The following is an 8,034-nucleotide window of genomic DNA, read 5'->3' as shown; positions in this document are numbered from 1 at the left end:
AAAATTTTATTTATTTATTTTGGCTGCGTTGGGTCTTTGTTGCTGCGCATGGCCCCTCTCCAGTTGCGGCGAGCAGTGGCCACTCTTCGCTGTGGTGCACGGGCTTTTCATCATGGTGGCCTCTCTTGTTGCGGAGCACGGCTCTAGGCACACGGGCTTCAGTAGCTGTGATGCACAGGCCTAGTTGCTCCACGGCATCCTCCCGGACCAGGGCTCGAACCTGTGTCCCCTGCGTTGGCAGGTGGACTTAACCACTGTGTCACTAGGGAAGCCTGTCTTATAGTTTTCTGAGTACAGGTCTTTTACCTCCTGAGGTAGGTTTATTCTTAGGTATTTTATTCTTTTTTTTTGCAATGGTAATGGCTTTGTTTCCCAAATTTCTCTTTCTGATCTTTCGTTGTAAGTGTATAGGAATGCAAGAGATTTCTGTGCATTAATTTTGTATCCTGCAACTTTACCACATTCACTGATTAGCTCTAGTAGTTTTCTGGTGGCATCTTTAGGATTCTTTAGTATAGTATAATGTCATCTGGAAACAGTGACAGTTTTACTTCTTTTCCAATTTGTATTCCTTTTATTTCTTTTTCTTCTCTAATTGCCGTGGCTAGGACTTCCAAAACTATGTTGAATAATAGTGGCAAGAGTGGACATCCTTGTCTTGTTTCTGATCTTAGAGGAAATGCTTTCAGTTTTTCACCATTGTGTTTGTCCTATATGGCCTTTATTATGTTGCGGTAGGTTCCCTCTGTGCCCACTTTCTGGAGAGTTTTTATCATAAATGAGTGTTGAATTTTGTCAAAAGGTTTTTCTGCATCTATTGAGATGATCATACGGGTTTTATTCTTCAATTTGTTAAAATGGTGTATCACATTGATTGATTTGCATATATTGAAGAATCCTTGCATCCCTGGGATAAATCCCACTTGATCATGGTATATAATCCTTTTACTGTGTTGTTGAATTCTGTTTGCTATATTTTGTTGAGGATATTTGCATCTATATTCATCAGTGATATTGGTCTGTAATATTCTTTTTTTGTAGTATCTTTGGTTTTGGTGTCAGGGTGATGGTGGCCTCATAGAATGAGTTTGTGAGTGTTCCTTCTGCAATTTTTGGAAGAGTTTGAAAAGGATGAGTGTTAGCTGTTCTCTAAATGTTTGATAGAATTCACCTGTGAAGCCGTCTGGTCCTCGACATTTGTTTGTTGGAAGATTTTTAATCACAGTTTCAATTTCAGTGCTTGTGATTGGTCTGTTCATATGTCTTCCTGGTTCAGTCTTGGAAGGTTATACCTTTCTAAGAATTTGCCAATTTCTTCCAGGTTGTCCATTTTATTGGCATAGAGTTGCTTGTAGTAGTCTCTTAGGATGCTTTGTATTTCTGCAGTGTCTGTTGTAACTTCTCCTTTTTCATTGCTAATTTTATTGATTTGAGTCCTCTCCCTCTTTTTCTTGATGAGTCTGGCTAAAGGTTTATCAGTTTTGTTTATCTTCTCAAAGAACCAGCTTTTAGTTTTATTGATCTTTGCTATTGTTTTCTTTGTTTCTATTTCATTTATTTCTACTGTGATCTTTATGATTTCTTTCTTTCTACTAACTTTGGGTTTTGTTTCTTCTTCTTTCTCTAGTTCCTTTAGGTGTAAGGTAGATGGTTCATTTCAGATTTTTCTTGTTTCTTGAGGTAGGCTTGTATTGCTTTAAACTTACCTCTTAGGACTGCTTTTCCTGCATCCCATAGGTTTTGGATCGTCGTGTTTTCATTGTAATTTGTCTGTAGGTGTTTTTTGATTTCCTTTTTGATTTCTTCAGTGATCTCTTCGTTATTTAGTAATGTATTGTTTAGCCTCCATGTGTTGTTGTGTTTTACGTTTTTTTCCCCGTAATTGATTTCTAATCTCATAGAAAAGACGTGGTCAGAAAAGATGCTTGATTTGATTTCAGTTTTCTTAAATTTACCAAGGCTTGGTTTGTGACCCAAGATGTGATCTATCCTGGAGAATGTTCCTTGTGCACTTGAGAAGAAAGTGTAATATGCTGTTTTTGGGTGGAATGTCCTATAAATATCAATTAAATCTGTCTGGTCTGTTGTGTCATTTAAAGCTTGTGTTTCCTTACTAATTTTCTCTCTGGATGATCTGTCCATTGGTGTAAGTGAGGTGTTAAACTCCCTCACTGTTATTGTGTTACTGTTTATTTCCTCCTTTGCAGCTAGCTGTTAGCAGTTGCCTTATGTATTGAAGTGCTCTTATGTTTGGTGCATATATATTTATAATTGTTTTCTCTTCTTCTTGGATTGATCCCTTGATCATTATGTAGTGTCCTTCCTTGTCTCTTGTAACATTCATTATTTTAATGTCTATTTTACCTGATATGAGTCTTGCTACTCCAGCTTTCTTTTGATTTCCATTTGCATGGAATATCTTTTTCCATCCCCTCACTTTCAGTCTGTATGTGTCCCTAGGTCTGAAGTGGGTCTCTTGTAGACAGCATATATATGGGTCTTGTTTTTGTATCCATTCAGTGAGCCTGTGTCTTTTGGTTGTAGCATTTAATCCATTCACGTTTAAGGTAATTATCGATATGTAAGTTCCTATTACCATTTTCTTAATTTTTACGGGTTTGTTTTTGTAGGTCCTTTTTTCCTCTTATGTTTCCCACTTAGAGAAGTTCCTTTAGCATTTGTTGTAGAACTGGTTTGGGGGTGCTGAATTCTCTTAGCTCTTGCTTGTCTGTAAAGCTTTTGATTTCTCTGTTGAATGTGAATGAGATCCTTGCCAGGTAGAGTAATCTTGGTTGTAGGGTCTTCCCCTTCATCACTTTAAATATATTGTCCCACTCCCTTCTGGCTTGTAGAGTTTCTGCTGAGAAGTCAGCTGTTAATCTTATGGGAGTTCCCTTGTATGTTATTTGTCATTTTTCCCTTGTTGCTTTCAATAATTTTTCTTTGTCTTTAATATTTGTCAGTTTGATTACTATGTGTCTTGGCGTGTTTCTCCTTGCATTTATCCTGCCTGGGACTCTCTGAACTTCCTGGACTTGGGTGGCTATTTCCTTTCCCATGTTAGGGAAGTTTTCGACTATAATCTCTTCACATATTTTCTTGGGTCATTTCTCTCTCTCCTCTCCTTCTGGGACCCCTATAATGTGAATGTTGTTTTGTTTAATGTTGTCCCAGAGGTCTCTTAGGCTGTCTTCATTTCTTTTCATTCTTTATTCAGTTCCGTGGCAGTGAATTCCACCATTGTGTCTTCCAGGTCACTTATCTGTTCTGCCTCAGTTATTCTGCTATTGATTCCTTCTAGTGTATTTTTCATTTCAATTATTGTATTGTTCATCTCTCTTTGTTTGTTCTTTGATTCTTCTCGGTGCTTGTTCTTTAATTCTTCTAGGTCTTTGTTAAACATTTCTTGCATCTTTTCGGTCTTTGCCTCCATTCTTATTCCGAGGTCCTGGATCATCTTCACTATCATTATTCTGAATTCTTTTTCTGGAAGGTTGCCTGTCTCCACTTCATTTAGTTGCTTTTCTGGGGTTTTATATTGTTCCTTCATCTGGTACATAGCCCTCTGCCTTTTCATCTTGTCTATCTTTCTGTGAATGTGGTTTTTGTTCCGCAGGCTGCGGAATTGTAGTTCTTCATGCTTCTGCTGTCTGCCCTCTGGTGGATGAGGCTATCTACGAGACTTGTAACAGTTGCTTTTAAATGAAGGAGCTGATGCCCAAAGATGTGAAATGACTTACCTTCAGTAACAAAGTTGAACAACGGCAGATGAGAGTTCAGATCTCCTGCGTCACTAGCCAGGACTCCTTGCTTGGCACTACTTGTCGCCAGTTGGACACTTAGAGGGACTGGATGCTGGACTGCTCCCTGGGAGAAGGGAGGTTGAAAGGCAGTTTCTGATGTCAGGCAAGGTTCAGTGATGACCAGGATTCTGGGAGTAGGAAAGTGTTGGTTTATTCAAGGGAACTGTCTTTTCATCTCTTGAACCCAAAGATCAAGTTCCTGAAATTTGTTAACAGTGGAGCTCCATGAAAATGCTGCCAAGATGCCCTGAGATCTGAAGGAAAAAGCCGTTGTTCAACTTGGAAAAATACCTTACACATATCAACATGAAAGGGCTTTCACGTTCTTCCTTTCAGTTAAGGAAACCATTTGCAGATCACAAGGCTCTACCAAGAAAGGTTAAATAATTTCCTCAGACTGACCCTCCAAATTGGGGGAGGAGGGATGAATTCAGGTTTACTGATTCCTCATCCATGGCTTTCTGTAAATATTTACTGTGTCCGGGAAGGTTATTTGTGAGAAAGCACAGAGATGATGTTTCCAAAGTCAGAAAGGGAACCATGCTGGAGAACTCCACGGGAGCTACAGTTGATTCTTGTTATGCCTGCTAGTTAGGTTCTATAGAAGTCACCGCAAACAGTGATTTAGTGAATACAGAATCATTGCTCCTGGGGGAAATACAGGGTTGGGTTCCCTTAAGCCTCTGTTCACAACGTTTTCATCATTAAGTGATCAGTACACGACCTTGTTTTGTGCATGTTTCTGTAAGGACACCTTATTTAATGCATACTACTGATCCAGTAACATGGAACTCATGTCCAGCAGCACTATTACTCATATCTGAAGGAAGCTTATCTAACATACATATTTTTTCCATGAGGCACATCATAATTTCTTGCACTTAGGAACACTAGGCAGCACTGTGCTTTTAAACATTTTAAATAGTGAAATTACCAACAAAAAGCACAAAAGTGCAAAACAAAGTGGCACTTCTTTACAGTAAGAAAGCTGAAACAAAAAGAACGTCGTCTTGTCGGTCTCAGCTGGGAGCAGGTGCTCTGGGCAACCGGCATTTTTTGCTGTTCTGTGTATCTCTCTGAATGACCACGAAAGCACCCTGAGTATTGATTTTGGGATTACAAATACATATTAGCAGGTAGGCAAATTTGCAAATGTGGAATCTGTGATCGTGAGAATTGACTATATTATTAAGTCACGCTAAATCCTGAATTATATGCCGAATCACTACCTCGCAAGCTCTTAATGAGACTAACCCCCAGCTCCCCACCTCCGTTAAGCAGGTTAACAGGAGCCATTTGTACTACAGGGAGACGGCAAGACTGACCCATCCACTTCCCAGGGCTCCATAAGCCTCTGCAAACTCCCTTGCAGTCTTTCACACTCAGGGAAAGTAGAGCTCTCATCTTGTTCACACAGTGTCTTCCCCGAAGGTATGATTTGGGGGGTGGGGGAGGGAGGGGGAGGCTGTTGTAGGGAGATTTTCTTCAGAGGTTCATATTCCTTTAACAGCCTTTTATTTACTCTCTACTATGTGTTAGGCATTGTTCTAGTGCTAGAGACATAGCAGTAAACAAAACAGACAAATCCCTCCTCTGATGGAGCACACATTCTGAAGGGGCAGACAATAAATTGACCGTAAATAACGTATAGAGTAGGTTCAACAGTGGTGAGTACCAGAGGGAGAAAGAAAGCACAGGTAGATCCAGAGTGTGGAGGGTACTGTGCTTCTGACAGTGGAAAATTGACGTAGGAAAAAAGCAAAATAATTTGCTACAGTATATATACGTATACATACACACACACATTTATTTTAAATGGTTGCAGATAAAATTCCTTTAGAAAAAGTTAAAGTTTGCTAAGTTGTATTTCCTTTGTACTATGAAGAAATAATAAAGGATTGCTAATTTAATAGTCTGACATAAGTAACGGTATATTTTTACTAATAGAAATTTCACAATTTGTACCTTATTTTGTACAATGGAGAAATTGAGTATAATTTCACTTTTATTATGAATAGATAACATTTGAAGTCATGAAAAGATTGTACATCTCATTGTATGAGTGGTATTGAAATGCCTTATTTTTATATATAATAGCAAAGGTTCTCATTCCAATCTTATGGAATCAGAATAATGGAACAGGATATATTAACTTGGATTTACAGACCTATGTATTCACTTTTAGTGGGGAGGGGACAAGTTAGAATATACTGAGGGTAAACTCTGTTTTGACATTAAATAAGTATTGTTTCTGACTTTACAGAATTCACATATGTCTTAGGGCACCAGGGTGGTGTAGTAATTAAGCAGATAGATGGGAGAGCTAGACTACCTGAGTCCAAATGCTGGTTCTTCTGTTATTAATGGCACGAGTTAATGTCTCCAACTTTCCCATCTGTGAAATGGGAAATGATAGTACCTACCTCATAGGGTTGCTGTGAGGATTAAATGAGTCAATCTATATTAAGCTCTACACTAAGAACAGGGTCTGGCACATAGTAAGCACCATACATATGTTTGTTTGTTATTAAAAAACATATTAAGTTTTCTTAACACTATCTACACATCCTAGAAAATTGTGGCAGGAACTTTATCAGAATTTAAAAGTCACAGCTGTTTACCAATACCGACTACTCTAGAATCACTTTTTAAATTAAAAAAAAAATCCACCTTGAGGCGGAGGCAGGGGAGAAGTGAGAGGTGGCCTGGCGGGGTGTCGGCGCTTGGAGGGGCGGGCAGCGCGAGAGTGAGCCCGTGGCTGAGTGAGTTTATCCCTGTGGGCGGTGAGAGGCCTGGGGCCTAACCCGGAGGAGCAGGGTCGCGGCGCCGCCTGCTAGCAGCGGCCCCCCTCGCGGTCCCCGGGCCCGGCGGTGCGGTAGCGGCCCAGTTGTGAGGAGGCGGGGAAGCGAGTGTCCGGCCCCAGCCACGGACGCCGGACATGGGCCTGGACCCTGGGCTGATGCAGAAGTTCATCTGCCTGGGCACCGCCGACAAGGACGTGCTCATCTCCGACTTCCAGCGGTTGCTCGGCTTCCAGCTCAACCCGGCCGGCTGCGCCTTCCTCCTGGACATGACCAGCTGGAACCTACAAGGAGCAATTGGCGCCTAGTATGACTTTGAGAGCCCAAACATCAGTGTGCCGTCTGTGTCCTTTGTTGAAGATGTCACCATAGGAGAACGGGAGTCGATATCCCCTTATGCTCAATATATAAAAACATGGCGGATCCAAAATTCTGGGGCAGAGGCCTGGCCTCCAGGGGTTTGTCTTAAATATGTCAGGGGAGACCAGCTTGGACATGTGAACATGGTGTTGGTGAGATTGCTAAACCCCCAGGAGATTGCAGATGTCAGCGTCCAGATGTGCAGCCCCAGCAGAGCAGGAATGGATCAGGGACAGTGGCGGATGTGCACTGCTACAGGACTCTACTATGGAGATGTCATCTGGGTCATTCTCAGTGTGGAGGCGGGTGGACTTCTAGGAGTAGCACAGCAGCTGTCATCTTTTGAAACGGAGTTCCACACACAGCCACATCGCAAGGTAGAAGGAAGCTTCACCCCGTTTGCTTCTCCCCAAAAGAAACGACAGTCAGATGAAAACAAAAGACCCTAGGGGTTTCGGGTTCGACTCGATCAGCAAAAACACATGAGGTCCCACGCCTGACCAAACCGAGCAAGATGAGAGTAGACTCTCCCAGAACTCTGTAGATCTGTCCCCCAGCAGTCACGCAAACAACTTATCTGTCGTGACTTACAGTAAGGGGCTCCGCGGGCCTTACCCCTTCAGTCAGTCTTAAACGGGTGTCACCAAGAAGAAAAATTAACGAAAGACACAAGGCTTGACTCTGGAAGGGGAGGGCAAGGGGTTCCTCTGGATTGCAGACCACGTCGCAGGGACCCGTGGCTCTGACCCCCATCCTGGAAGAAGAGGAAGAATCAGAAAGACTACTTTTGAGTAAACTCAGCGTGTGTGTGTGTGTGTGTGTGTGTGTGTGTGAATGCTGAGTGGTGGGAGTGGTGTTAAGGCTACCGAGAAGAAATCCTCGCAGCCACTTTGGGTTTTGTTTATTAGGCGTTAGTCTAACAAGTCATTAGGGCGCTCGGGAAGGAAAAAAATGTTTAAAATGAGGGGAAAAAAGCCATCTTCTAAACAAAAGTTATTTTGCCTACAGACAGCTTGTAGTTTTGAGCACATGTTAATTTTTTCCACTCTTTCCCCACTTTTATTTTTTTA

The 8,034-nt window shown here is 41.6% G+C and overlaps 1 pseudogene; it reads left to right on the top strand.

The window, feature by feature from the left end:
- Positions 1-6,741: 6,741 nt before the first annotated feature.
- Positions 6,742-7,597, top strand: LOC112398215 (uncharacterized protein C6orf106 homolog; annotated as a pseudogene).
- The last annotated feature ends 437 nt before the right edge of the window (positions 7,598-8,034 follow it).

This window comes from Neophocaena asiaeorientalis, unplaced genomic scaffold (genome assembly GCF_003031525.2).
Source record: "Neophocaena asiaeorientalis asiaeorientalis breed wild unplaced genomic scaffold, Neophocaena_asiaeorientalis_V1.1 scaffold226, whole genome shotgun sequence".
In the NCBI taxonomy this organism is placed as follows: Eukaryota; Metazoa; Chordata; class Mammalia; order Artiodactyla; family Phocoenidae; genus Neophocaena; species Neophocaena asiaeorientalis.
Note: the sequence above shows the minus strand (reverse complement) of the source record. Positions and strands in the feature narration are given on the sequence as shown.